General features: G+C 39.4%; 1 protein-coding gene across 2 annotated transcripts in view; it reads left to right on the forward strand.

Annotated features, from left to right (window-relative positions):
• Window positions 1-12,342: 12,342 nt before the first annotated feature.
• CCDC91 (coiled-coil domain containing 91) overlaps window positions 12,343-13,972 on the forward strand; it is a 112,576-nt gene continuing 110,946 nt past the window's right edge. The window contains exon 1 of one of the 2 annotated variants that reach the window (XM_058023525.1): window positions 12,343-12,515. The gene's annotated coding sequence lies outside the window, so the exon portion shown is untranslated. The remainder of the gene's footprint in view (window positions 12,516-13,972) is intronic. The other variant, XM_058023524.1, reaches the window with a different exon arrangement.

Below are 13,972 nucleotides of genomic sequence, written 5' to 3' on the forward strand. Positions count from 1 at the left end.
TGTTTTCCAGGGGAAACAAAAATCTAAATGTGCCATGTGCAAAGCTGAATGAAATTCAGTGTGTTTCTAGAATGAACTTGAAATACTAGTACTTAAATATAATGGTTCATAACCATGTTTTGATAGTGCTTTTCTCTTTTACTGCTCTCTGAAAGCCTTGTAGGAGCAATCAAGGAAAGCAATTATAAACAAATAATGTTAAATGCAGTATGAATAACAGTATACCTCCTTTTAGCATGAGAATATTTCCCTCCCACCTGAAAAAATGAAGATATTTCACTAGTGTTGTGGCAACATATTTTATTATCTACTGTTATTAAGCTCAAAAACCCCTGAAGTTTACTTAGAGAATGGTCCAACAATATAAAATATCTTTATTATGGCACACCCATAGCCACACATTAAATGTTTCCTTTTCTCGCTGTCTATGAGAATGGCATTGACTTAAAAGTAATTTGTAAGGGAAAGATACAGTAAATAAATATCGTGAACTTTAGGTAGATATAATCATTATTATTACAGCACCATGTTGTTTACTGCTAAACCACTAATGGTTGAGGTTGATCAGGGAAGCATAATCAGGTGATCAGTAATTAATCATAATTAATAATTTCCAAGTTCCATGAGTTCCATGATGGTAAGACAAAGTAAGTATAGAAAAACAGTGTCTGCCACTTGCCTGTCTCACAAACGCCCTGCTCTATTTATTGTCTTTACACAGAAGAGCATCTTTTGTGGGATTTTGTGGGCAGGATATTTGATTTTCTGTGAAGGAAAAGGCCTCTTTCAACTACTTAGCTTTAAAAAACAAAAATAAAAATAAAAATGAGAAAAAAAGAAGTAAAATTAAATATAAGTAAAAATACAGAACGTGAATAATTTCAAGATTCTCCAGTTTCAGTAGAGTAAGTTATTACCCATTTCTGGAACCCATAAGCACTTTCCCACTAAAACCCCTGCCTCTGAATGTCATAATGGTATATATATACTACCAATAATCAATGGTATGATTATTGATAGTACCCTTCCTTTCAAATCCCTGATAAGCAGCCATGACTGCCACTGCCAGTCTATCATAACCAGACACTGTCTGCACATCATTCATAGGGGGTTTTCTTCTCTCATTTCATATTTGCTGCACAAAAGAATCATAACTGGCAGTGTTGATGTAAGTCTTAACATTTGTTTCAAAAGAATGTACTTAATGAATGTGCTTTTTTTTAAGGAAAAAAAAAAAGCAAATTTTTACTTCAGTCAAACCTCAGGATATTTGCTGGAGTAAAGCCAAAACCAACCCACCCTAAACAAAATGGAATCCCTGAGAATGAATCCCTTCCCAAAACTAAGAACAGGTTCGGTCCTGTGTTCCTGAAGCTGGATAGATTCTATCAGTACCACATAATTACTCTCACAGCTTCTCACAATGCCTGCTAAAACAGAGCAGTACACCTGAAATGTGTCAGTGGACTTCAGAATGACAGCTGTCTCCTGAATAAAGGATGTTTTCTGTCAGCAAGCCCTGGTACCAGACCTGCACTGCCATGTGTGCACAATCTCAAGCTTTAAATGTATTTTCTGCAACAGCTTTATTGTCTGTGTGTAAATGCATGTTCAGACTCAGCTTCAGCATATACCACCATGCTCACTGGCTGGAAACTCTGTGCTGGAGAGGGAACACGATCAGAGGATTGGGATCTGATTTATGATTCAGCTCTATTGTTACAGAAAGCAATGGGCATGGCTGAATTAATTTGTCCTGGCTCCAGTCCTCCAAAAACCATATCAGCTTGCCATGTCCTTCCACCATGACTCAATAGCAACATAATCTCAGGATTCTATTAAAAATCTGTTAGGCATGAAACACACTTGTGCCTCCTGAGGGAGTCTTGATGGGATTACGTAGCTCCTACATGAAGCAGCTTAGTGAATTACAATATAGAAGAGAATTATGTGAGCCTAGGAGAAAAATAAAATTTTTGAAAATATTTAAAGGAAGAAAAAGTTTTCCTCTAACCACCAAACAAAGAAGGCCACAGAGGGAATATAATTCTGATCTGGATGCAAGAGGAGAATACAATACAAGACTAAAAAATGAACAATTTCATATTTGTTCATACAGATCCCCAATATCAACCAGCCCTGCAGGGACACACATGCCTGTTCCATGGAAAGCAGGGTGGATATAACCTATATGATTTAATTTTTGAGCCTCTGTAATTCAATGGCAGGATCACAAGTGAAACTGGTAAGTTGGGCCATATCCCCCACGATGCACTCAAAGTGTGAGACCACAGGGCATCAGACCCTAACAAGGTGGATTTTGGAAATCCCACTGCCACAGCTGTGGGTCCTACATACACCTCAGCTGCAGACCATCACTGCAGGTCCTGTAGAGCAAACCCTGCTGTTGCACAGGTGTAATGCAGATATTTGCAGTGGTTAGCACAGGTCTGTCACGAAAGGCGCAGCACATATGGAAAAACTGGGAAATCTAAAATTCTATTGTGGAAATTTCCTAAGTGTTTGATCCCAGGATGAATAAACATAAGCTGTGGGGACAGTCTGTGCACAACTCTGTGGGCTGCACCTTTCAGATCCTTCATATTTCTGTGAAACACAAAAATATGGACATACTAGAAGGGCAAAGAGAATAGGTATCATACTATAGGAAACAGGTATTTAAGCAATTATCTGGTGAAAATTCTTATCCTACATACATTTCCTAATTACCTTGGCATGACTGAAAATGAATTCTCTACAAACCTAGTTAGAATAGTGTGATAAACTGAAAACCATCACAAAGTAAACCTGAGTGAACAGAAAATGAACATTACCTGGGATATCACACCTTCCTTCACAAATAGGTGTACAAGCTCTGTAGAAAATCTTTACTAACAGTGAACTTTTAAAAGTACAGGCACTTTTATGAGAGTGAGCTGGGTTTATCCCTGCAGTTTCTATGGAATGTGAAGGGTTAGGTGGAGGTAAGCCCTACAGCCTGTGGGTCAGTCTCACACGAGACACACATGCAAGTGTCATTTATGCGCTGCAGAGCTCGCCAACACTTGCTGACTTCAGAAAGTATGTGCACAAAACCGTGGGCAAGACTGAACAGCCACTTTTCAAACCGAAGTTTGTTCACAGAAATGCAAACACTTTTTGCAATCTGTTTCTAATTAACAATAGAGTCATTCATTCATTCTCTAACAAATGAGCAGAAATCCCCTTCCTTTAGCAATACGCAGACATTTGATAGTAACTGAGTATTTGAGGTGATTATGTGTTACAAGATCTGATTCTCTTGTATTTAACACTCAAGTCTTGTTTCCACCTCAGCTATAGGCCACAAAACCACTGTGCAGGATTATTTGCTTTGGGGCATTGGAAGAAGAAATCTTCTATACACAGCTGCAAAGGAAAGCAGTGTTTTGACACAATGAAGAGAACCTGAGGGTTGTCCTGATACTTAGCTCATAATCCCCAGAACAGAGAAGTACCTGCTGACTGTCAGCAGGAGCAGCCAGCACAGTCCTTTTTTATGGTCTGAGATCTCTCCCACATGAAACTTCCCAGTGATTCCTTTGATCCCAACTAATAAAACCAGATCTGTGAGGAAGCATCCCTCAAGCTACTGGCAATATCCAATTGCTAGTAAGCGCTTGATGCAGCTATCAGGCTATTTTCTCTTTAAAAAACCCCACAAAACAACAAAACAATTCAAACCAAAACCAAAGAAAAAAATCCCGCTGACCACTAAGCAAGTATTTTAATTACAAAAGAAAAAGTAAAATGCTTGCTGCAGTAGAAACTGAGATTCTTGCCACAAGAGCCTATTGTTGGCTTACGTTCAATTTGTTGTCCACCAGAGCTCCCAAGACTTTTCTAGCACAACTGCTTCTCCAAGACACTTGTTTAAATCATGAAATCTTCAAGTTTGGAAATTCATTTTTGCTTTCTTCACTCATGCAAACAATATACTGGTGTGATATTCCATTACAACGTGCTAATAAATAATGTTATTTCTAAAGTATGTAGTGTACTAAAACGCGGATCAACAGATTAAGGTCAAAATTCTCCTGAGTAATTTTGCAAGGATTCATCCTAATTTTTTTAACATGTGGACACATTTCTTAATACATATTTTCAAAAAGAAAGATGTTTCAATTACTTTAAAAGTTTAACAATCTTTTGTCCAACTGAAAAATGCAAATTTTGTTTATATGCACAAGTTGTCTTACAAACATCTTGTAAGTAAACTGAGAGATTGTAACATTTCAGGCCATGCCAGATGTTCAATACTTTCTCAAAACTTTTTGGTTGCCCAAAGTAATTCTATGCAATGAATATGGCCCATGGTAGGGGGTTTAGAAATAAATGGTTTTTAAGACCCCTTCCAACCCAAAACATTCAAAGATCTTAATGGGTACAAAACTACAAAACATTGGGACCCAACTTTCTGGTGCCATGAATTTATCTGTAGCATGCACATTCTTTTGCTCATTGTGAAATGAAAATTTTGGTTCATGAAAACCACCAACAGTAGTGGCCATCACGATTTGCCCACTGAAATATATCACCAGAAAGCTAATAATCAATTTTTTTAAATCGTTTGGTTTTAGTAAAAATAATTGCCAAGCATTTCAAGCACCACTGGCAGATCATGAGTAGAGGTTAATTTCTAATGTTATAATGGCATCTTTTGAGGATTAGATGCAAGAACCTTAGTTTATAGTACACCAAATAGTTTACTTTTTCTTTTGTAATTAAAATATTTGCTAAATGATTAACAGGGTTTTGTGCTGGATGGGTTTTTTTTGAAGTGGCAATATCTTGATAGCTGCATCAATGGAAGATTTTCCCTCTAAAAACAGTAAGAGTTGCTAGCATTTAGAACCTGCTTAGTAATTTCTGGGTTTTCCCAAAAAACCTTTCTTAAAAATTAATCATTAGGGGTGTCTTTTTCACTCATTTTCCCTGTGTGATCATGTAATTTATGAGTACCAAAAGTCTCCAATGCTACTTGAAATTCTTTGCTTGGCAGGAGGTTTCTCTGATACACTTGCACATTAGCAAACATTTACCTATTTTCAATAAAAATATCTCATCCAACTATCTTTTTATGGTCTTAATTAAACTCTTGCATAGCAGCTTAACTACTTGGAAGTGTTTCAAGTGGAAAAACAAACTCTAGTTTATGAATGAATAATCAGGATCAGAATTCTGATCAGCTAGTTATTACTAGGATGTTATCCCCCCAAAAAGGACCACGTTGTTAATCATTCTCCATAAAATTTAGCATGAAGAGATGGCAAAACACGTCTTCATTGAGGAAAGAGAAGTGGGACAGGAACATGTGTTCCTTTTAGCTCTGCAATGTCAAGCTCAGTCTTTGACTATATGTAGACATGGATATGACATTCCTGGCGGTGCAATGGCCCAGCGCTGCTGGATTACTGCTGGAGAAAGGAATGGTCAGTCCCCTCTGACTGCCAGTGGAAGGAATGCCATTCCCTGGCTAAGAGCTGTCCAACAGGGATGGCTGCAGCCACCGCCGCTGACAAAATCCAGGTCTCACAAAAAGGTGCTCACTTTTTACAACGAGAACTAATTGAGGGTTTTTTTTTCTTCCAGAACCTTTCTGGCTGTTTGCCTGAGTCTGTCTCAAACACAACAAATTCATAGGTGGTTATAAATAACTCCAGGATTGCATTCAGACACTCAGATTGAAGATTTTTAGGTCTTACCACAAGCTATTTTTAACAGTGGACATTAAGACACCCATAAGGAATTACATGCTAATATGCTGAACAATTTCAGGCAGTACCGGGCTCCAGCAAGTTTGGTCAGAGAGGATTCCAGGACTGAATAATGTGGCACTGCATCTGGTACAGCTACTGCACTAGAGTAATGATTGCACAGTAGGACAGACAATTCCAAGCAGCTGCTCCAAAACAATAGTATTTGTCCTTCTTTGGGGCTCCAGCTCATCCCCTGAGTAACTGGAATAGTTGCTCATGAAAGTTCTCTGTAATATTTTACACCCACCTTTTTAGCTGTTGGATCATTTACCTGGCATTTCTGAGATTCTAGAATTTCTGAGATTCAGCTCTGGCTTTCCACAGCTTAGAAGTAACTGTGCCAGTTCCTGCTTAAGGGAAGTTCCTAGATTACCTAATGTCTGTTTCAAGTCATTACTACTAACAGCAAACTGATTATTATAAATTTTCTCAGTAATTTTAGCAAAATAATAATAAACAACCAAAATTGCTATGATAAAGCTCTATCTTTCAAATATAGGTACACTGAGTAGAGTTACTAAATGTAAGGAAGTGGCATGATTTAACTCTCTCATTTCTTTAGTTAGTCTCCACAAAACTGCATCGATAGGACAAATCCAGTAGTGCTGCAAAGCCTGTCATTTTCTTTTCAAGTATTTATTAAAAATTAAAATAAATGCAGAAGAACAGCAACACTGCAAAAACTTAAAGAGGAGCAAAATCTTTTGGTCCATTGAATTTCTCTGCTACTGGACATTAACCATACACTTAACTTCATTGTATTTTGGCAACATTGTGGAGAAGATACTGCTGATGTCATAAATAAAGTTGTGTTTCAATCCTATCCACAGAAGCCTTCAATACTGAAGGTCTAAGAAAGCCAAGTGTGAAAAGAGAATTGTTTTCAAGTGGCAATATTTTTGTCCTCCAAAACGATTTCTTCTGGGAGTTCTTACCCTAGGTGTTGAGAGAATTTATGGACCTTGTTTGTCCACTCTTTCAAACACCCACAAAACATGTGCACATTTTCTGCCAGCTGAAGAATCCAGCCCTACTTCTTGTTGGTGAGGTCTGGCTGATTTTAAGTGCCCCAAGTATGTTCATAATGGCTTTAAACAGAACTACTTGGACATTTCCCTCACAGCTAAACCATTCTCCCAGCACTTGTGCAATTTTCTGTGGTTTTTAGGTGACCTCTTTGTGCCATATTGTTTACACTGGAGTTTCTGTGAGCTCAAATATTTATATATTTTGACATTAAATAAGGGAAGCTAAAATACTGTAAGAAATTACTACCTGAAGTAAAAGCACCGTTCATAATCGCTCTTGCAGATGTAAGCAAAAGCTGATTTAAAAAGAATTGTGCTTGTGACCCAAAAATCTGTCTTAAACCTTTTAACATGATTTCAAAAAGATGTCTCCAGTGTAGCATTGCTGCTTATATAAATGCACTTAACATAAAAATCAATTAAACCAGGAAAAAAGGTAGCTGAAAAATAGATCACTGATTACAAATTCAAAAGTACTTCCACAAGATTTAAAAACCAGCAGGATCCAATATTTAAAAAAAACCCACTCAACTCAGAAAAAGACTAAGCCACCTAGTACAGTGCTTATTTAAATGCACAAAAGCTGTGATAATTAGGGAAGGTTAGTTAGGCAGATACTACTAATTAACTGCAAGGACAGGACTGCATGACTTGAGATGGAAGGTACAGTACAACGTGCTGCCAGAATGACTCTTGGTGAAGCTGCAGAAACACTGGCATTTCTGCCAATAAACAGATTCTATAAATGGTGAAAAAAACCCCCAAACCAAAAACCAACACTTTAGAATGTGGCCTCTGGGTTCTGTCATCTAAGAGAAGAAATAGCTTTTAATAGGTAGAGGAGAAACGTTACTCTATAGTGGTTTTTATGTTAAGCAAGAGTTCTAACTGTCTACTTTTAGTAAATTTTCTTGAAAGGAAATGACAATGACTTCTATACTATGCTTTTCCTAGAAAACCCTAAAAGGCAAACGAGTATGGTATGCCTTGACTGTGGGTTTTTTGGTGGGTAGAAAAGGGTGGCAGAATTTTGTTAAGCTGGATTGTGGTCTAGCAACAAATACACTTTTTGCTTTATTGCCAATTGTGAGGTCTGAAGTATGTGAGTAGCTTGGTAGGGTAAAAATCAGAGATTTAAGTTGAAACAGACTGAATTATCCTACACATGATGGCTACTTGGACAGTTAATGAAATTCTTCAGTTAATATAGTTAATATATTTTCTTCTCCTGCCCTTTCAAGCTGACTGGACATTGTTCCTAATAGTGGCCACAAGAATGAGAGAGGATGTTGGTTCTTGCTGTGGAAATGATAGTTTGGCAACAAGATGAACTTGGTCCATTTTTCCCTGCTAATCACCAAACAATGGATCATAAAGACTTTAGATTCCCCAAGGTTTGGCTGTGTTTGAAAAAATAAAAAAATTGTGGTTACCTTTCATATAAAGAATCTCACCGTCCCACACCCCATTGTCTCCATCTGCTTCAGGGTAAGAAAAGTAAATACTTCATTTTGTTGTGTTCTATCACCAACTTCCCTCAGTATGGAAGTCAGCCCTGTAGGTTAATGATGGCATTTAACAGTGGTAAATCAATCCATATCTACTTTAAAAATCATGCTTGTTTAGCAGTTTTGCTTATTTCTCTACTAGGATTTAAAAAAAGCCTCCAGTCCAACAGCATTACAAACATTGTTTCCTTTGGAAGATCCACAAATATGACTGGCTTCATACCACACAAAAATGCTCAAATGAAGGGGGGTATCATCCACCTATTTATAACCACCCAGTGCTACCATGTAAGGCTGAATGAATTAAAAAAAAAATAAAAGTTCCAGAACTGACAGGAATCTCTATAAACTCTGCTCTCTAGGAGACAAAACAATAACATTCAGCCAAAATCAAGATGTTTTTTGGTCTTGGATTGTTTCAAACTATTTTGGGTGCAATTATGCTGGACCTTCTGTTATTCAGTATTATGAAAGGTCTTTTTCATATTTCATAAAGCTTTAGAGAGAAACATAGTTTAAAGCTGAGTACAGCTAAAAAATATAAACAATCAACTTTTTGCTATTTACTACATGCAACTTTAAGCCAAAATACAAGCCTCCCATACAACTTCTTCCTGATTCCTTCTAAGAGCTGTAATCAGAGTATAATTTGCAATGTCTTTCCTCCTCTTGCTTTTTTCTCTACTTGCTGAATTTGCACTTAATAAATTGTCCACTTCAAGGAATGAGTCTGAGGCTGAGACAAATGGATCTTCTTCTTTCCATTTTGCTTCTCTGCTCTTCTGTTTCCCAAAATACAGTGGCTGTCGAGAATCAATACTACTTTGGAAAAAAATGCCAACAATTTATACAGACAGACTGACCAAAATGAGGTATTCAATGAAATGCAGTGCAGGACAGTAATAAAATTTTGGCTCTGTTTCCTCAGGGCACGCTACAAGAAGAAATACTCCTAAAATATAAGGGGCATTATCCAGGGAGATTTTTAAAGTGAGCTCATGGGTGCCTTGAGACAGGTCAGATGAAGAAAAAATTGAAGTAGATTCACCAAGAGCAGCTTATTTCAAGGACTACAGTCTGGCAAATTAGTAGGAAAGATAGAAAGACAATTATCAAAAAAAACTCCAACACATCAGACCCCAAGGAAACCAAAAATACAGATATTTTGAAAATTATAGCCTTAAAAAAACCCAATAAATAAGTAAACAAAAAATCCTAACCAGAGACAGAGGCCTGTGTTACAAAGATCTAAATTGTGTGGAAGAGATGTTGAAATGGATTTTTGGACAAGCTAAATATAATCATTCACAAAAAACCCTTAATATTTGAATTTTTTCTTGGAACAGTTCTAGTATACAAGGCACACGTTCCTCTTGTGCTCCTGGTATATAAATTAAGGATAGAAGATACAAAATTAATGCAGCCGTTTCAGTGGAAAATCAAAACAAAGGTGCTTTCATTTTTCTCATCTACCAAGTTCTGACATGGAAAAAAAAGTAAGAGAAATCTTTTATTGGTCATAAAAAATATTAAATAAAATCAGGAATAATAATAATAATAATAATAATAATAATAATAATAATAATAATAATAATAATAATAATAATAATAATAATAATAATTTACTTCTATTAAATTTCAAAATGGAGAAAGTAATTAGAGAAGTCGACATTTTGAGGGGACATTTTTCTTTTGATAAGAAGAAAAGTGTAAAGTTATGTGTATTAAATATTAATTTTCACAACCCAAAAAGCACAGCTGTGCTTTAAAGACAGAGTGAAATTGTAATTATCTAAATTGGCTTGGTAAGAGCTACTTTTTCTTGGCTTTTTGCCCAGAATACATTTATCCCTTCTTTAAAAAACAGTATAGCAAATTCTAAAACAGAAAAGGAACACGTTAGAGATGCAATACAAGAACACATTGATGATAAATAACATACTTGTGGATTACTGCCTTCAGTAATCCAAATTTACATTGATCTGTACAAAGAGAATAATATGGTAAAATTTGATAGCAAAAACAAGTGAAATCTTCAACTTATTGACAAAACAGGAGCAGGCACTGCACGCCTCAGAGCAGGTTAGAAGACCACCCTGGAAAGAACCTCCTGAAGTCCTGAGAATCTAAACATTCACTTTCAGCATTACAGAAACCCACCAAATAACTACTGATTAAAACTTTCAAAAACCTATTCAATGTACCAACATTAATATAGAATATTGAGAAAGTGTTTTTAGGGAAATATTTTTCCCCTTTATATCGAAGAAGAAATTCTGTTGTCTGTCTGATATAATGGTCTTTAGCTGGGGCAACACAGCAGTAGGAGATTAACTAATGCTGAAAGCAAGCCCTTAATTGCTGTTTTGTCTGCTGAGTATGAATGATTTCAGAAACTTCTATCAAATTCTTAAATTTTATACTGCTCAGCACACAGGCACAAGCTTTTTTTCCCATGGAGTATCTTAGAAGAAGACTGATAAAGTTGTATGCTATTTACCCCTCCAAAAAATCATGTCCTATAGCTACCTTCAGGAACACTGCAATCAGATATAAGGGACACAAAACCTACACTGTAATATCTCTTCATTTTAATAATATTTTGGTGAGGTCCTGGCACAGGGTGCCCAGAGCAGCTGTGGTTGCCCCAAACCTGGAAATACCCAAGGCCAGGCTGGACAGGGCTTGGAGCAACCTGGGGTAATGGAAAGATGTCGCTGCCCATTTGGAAGCCAAACCAGTCTGTAATTCTGTGATCTTATGTTTCTTCATGTAGTATGGAACAGGAAACTGCTGCAAGGTACTGCTCCAGTGGCACAATGCTACATCTTTTTCATTCTCTGATTCTTAATGTACTGTTCATTAAGTAACTTTCTACTTGATACTGACACAGTTCTGTTCACAAAAAAGGTTCAGTAGTGAAATTAACGAGTTGTTTTCCCAGTTCATCACAATGTGTCATTCACAGCTCAGCTGCCTGCCCTTCCTTTGGCCTCTTTATGCCATGTCCTCTCACAGAATGGCACAAACTCTTATCTCCTCCTGTCCAGCCGAGGGCTGGCGTGATCCTCACTGTCCTGCCAGTTCCTGATTCATTTCCATGCTTCTCAGCAAAGGAAAGACAAGGAGAAGGGCCACAAAGGTGATGAGTGATAAGCAAGTCTGGTGAGGAGAGACTGCGGGAGCTGGGTCTGTTTATTCTGGAGAAGAGAGGACTGAGAGGGAAACCTCATTAATGCAGATAAGTATCTCAAAGGAGTGCCAAGAGCAGGGACCAAACTCTTTCCAGTGGCACCCACTGACAGCATGAGGAGCAAAGGCCATAAACTAAAACATGAGAAGTTTCATTTTAACATGAAGAAGAATTCCTTCCCATTGAGGGTGGCAGAGCACTGGGACAGCCGCCCAGGGAGGGTGTGGATACTCCCACCCTGGAGACATTCCAAACCCACCTCTGTGCCACCTGCTCTGCCTGACCCTCTCCTGGCACAGAGGTTGGACTGGATGGTCTCCAGAGGACCCTTCCAACCCTCAGGATCCCTGAGGGGATTCTGGGGTGACACTGAAGAGACATCGCTGGTGTTCTGCCACTCACCGAACCCACAGTCGGGCTGGGTGAGCAAACACGGTCCGGGAACCAAAGGGCAAGGGGCAGAGGTTCCATCGAGGGTCGGGGGTGATGCCGGGGTTGATTCCAGCCGTGATTTCAGCCAGCTGTGATTGATTCCAGCCCTGCCCGGCAGGATCAGCGAGCGGCGGGGGCGGCCCCGCGCCCGGCCGGGATGAGCAGAGCAGCAGCGCCCGGCGCTGCGGGGGCTGTTCCCTAATTCAAGAGCTCCCTAAACACAAACACAGCAGTCTAGAGAGTTTACAGAATGAATTCTGTTTATTCTCCAAAGGGCGCACAGTGGGACTTTCCACAAACCACGCTCAGGTGGTAACAACTCGCAATCTTTTGTAAAGCAAAACACACATGGAGGACCCGCCTATCTAATCCACGCTCTCCGCCTACCTAATGCATATTTATCCGGTGATGCAATCTTACGCAATGCTACAAACACAAGGTTGTTTCCTTCATTAAGCAACCCGTATTGTAGAAGTTATCTGACGCCATCAGTTGCGTTTACACAAGGTGAGACAGCCCAGCCTGGGGACAGACAATTCCGCTCGGAGGCATCAAGGTGACCTCGGCCGCGGGGAGCGGGGGGGCGGCCGGATCCACATCCGGGTGAGGCCGCGCCGGCGGGGAGCGGGGACGGGCCGGGGCAGGAGCGGCGCTGGTCCCGGCTGGATCCGAGCCCTGCCAGCCCCGGCCCGAGCCGGGTCCGAGCCCTGGCAGTCCCGGGTCACAGCCAGGAGCTGCGCTGGCCGAGCGGGCGGCAGAGCCCGGCCGGAGCGTGGCCGCAGGGATGGGCCCTTCGAGGTCCGGCTCCACCTGCCGCCATTCTCCTGCCTCGAGCTGCTGCAGCTTCGTCTGTTCCCTCCTGCCTCCACCTGCTTCCATCTGCCTTCACTTGCCCTCACCTGTCTCCACCTGCCTTCTCCTGCCCTTTCCTGCCTTTTCCTACTTGCACCTGCCTTCTCTTCCCTTCATCTGCCCCCTCACCTGCCTGCCCTGTGGAGCCCTCCCTGTGCCGCAGCACTGACACCGTGCGTGGCGCTGGTGATGCCCTTAATGATGGGGCACGTGAAAAACGCCGATCACTTGTTTTTAAAATTGTAAAAGTTTAATAGTAATAAAATGGTTATAAAAATAGGAATACAATTAGAGTAATAATAATTTTGACAAATTGAATTAGGACAATATGAGACAATAGAGACAAAGAGTTACGGATGTCCGGGTACCTTTTTCTGGGCAGTACAAGCCCGAAAAACGACACCCGTTAACAAAGGATTAACCCTTAAAAACAACAGCCTGTTGCATATTCATACATCTCATACATGATGCATAAATTCCATTCAAACACAGGATTCTGTCTGGTCATCAACAACTTCATCAGAATCCTGACAGCGCCTTCAAGGCGGGAAGAAGTTTGTTTCTTCTGATAAGAGGGCAATGCATTCTTTTTCTCTAAAAGATTTCGGTGTCCTCTGCCTGATATCTTGCTGCGAGTCCTTTCTTTTAAAAAAGTATCCTACATAGCATAGTTTCTATTTTAACATTTTTTATAACCTGAAACTATATTTAACACTATATTTATTTAAACTATATTTATTATTTATTTATATTTAATTAAGAGAATTAATACAGCATTACTTTCTAACTCAACACATATAATATTCATTTTAATATTTTCGAAAAGCCAATTATAAAATACATGCATTTTTCACAGGGCATAAGGATCGCTACCAAAGGGATTTTAGAATTAGTTCAGAGGAGCAGCAGGGGCCTGCCTTCCTTCCCTGCGTTTTCCCTCTCTTGCCCCAGAAAATTGGTGTCCCTGTCCAGGGGCGAACCCTTGGAGTAGTTCTCTAGCCCAGAGGTTTGGAAATCCTGGCTATGAGTTCTTTGTTCATCTGCTTCCAAAGCCAAACTGTACATGGCCAAATTTTCAAGCATTGTCCAGAATCTTTCAGTTGTGAAATATCCTGCATGAATTTTCAGAGGTGCGTGGGCGCCTAGTATCTGTTACTGTAA

This window comes from Melospiza georgiana, chromosome 4, assembly GCF_028018845.1.
Source record: "Melospiza georgiana isolate bMelGeo1 chromosome 4, bMelGeo1.pri, whole genome shotgun sequence".
Lineage (NCBI taxonomy): Eukaryota > Metazoa > Chordata > Aves > Passeriformes > Passerellidae > Melospiza > Melospiza georgiana.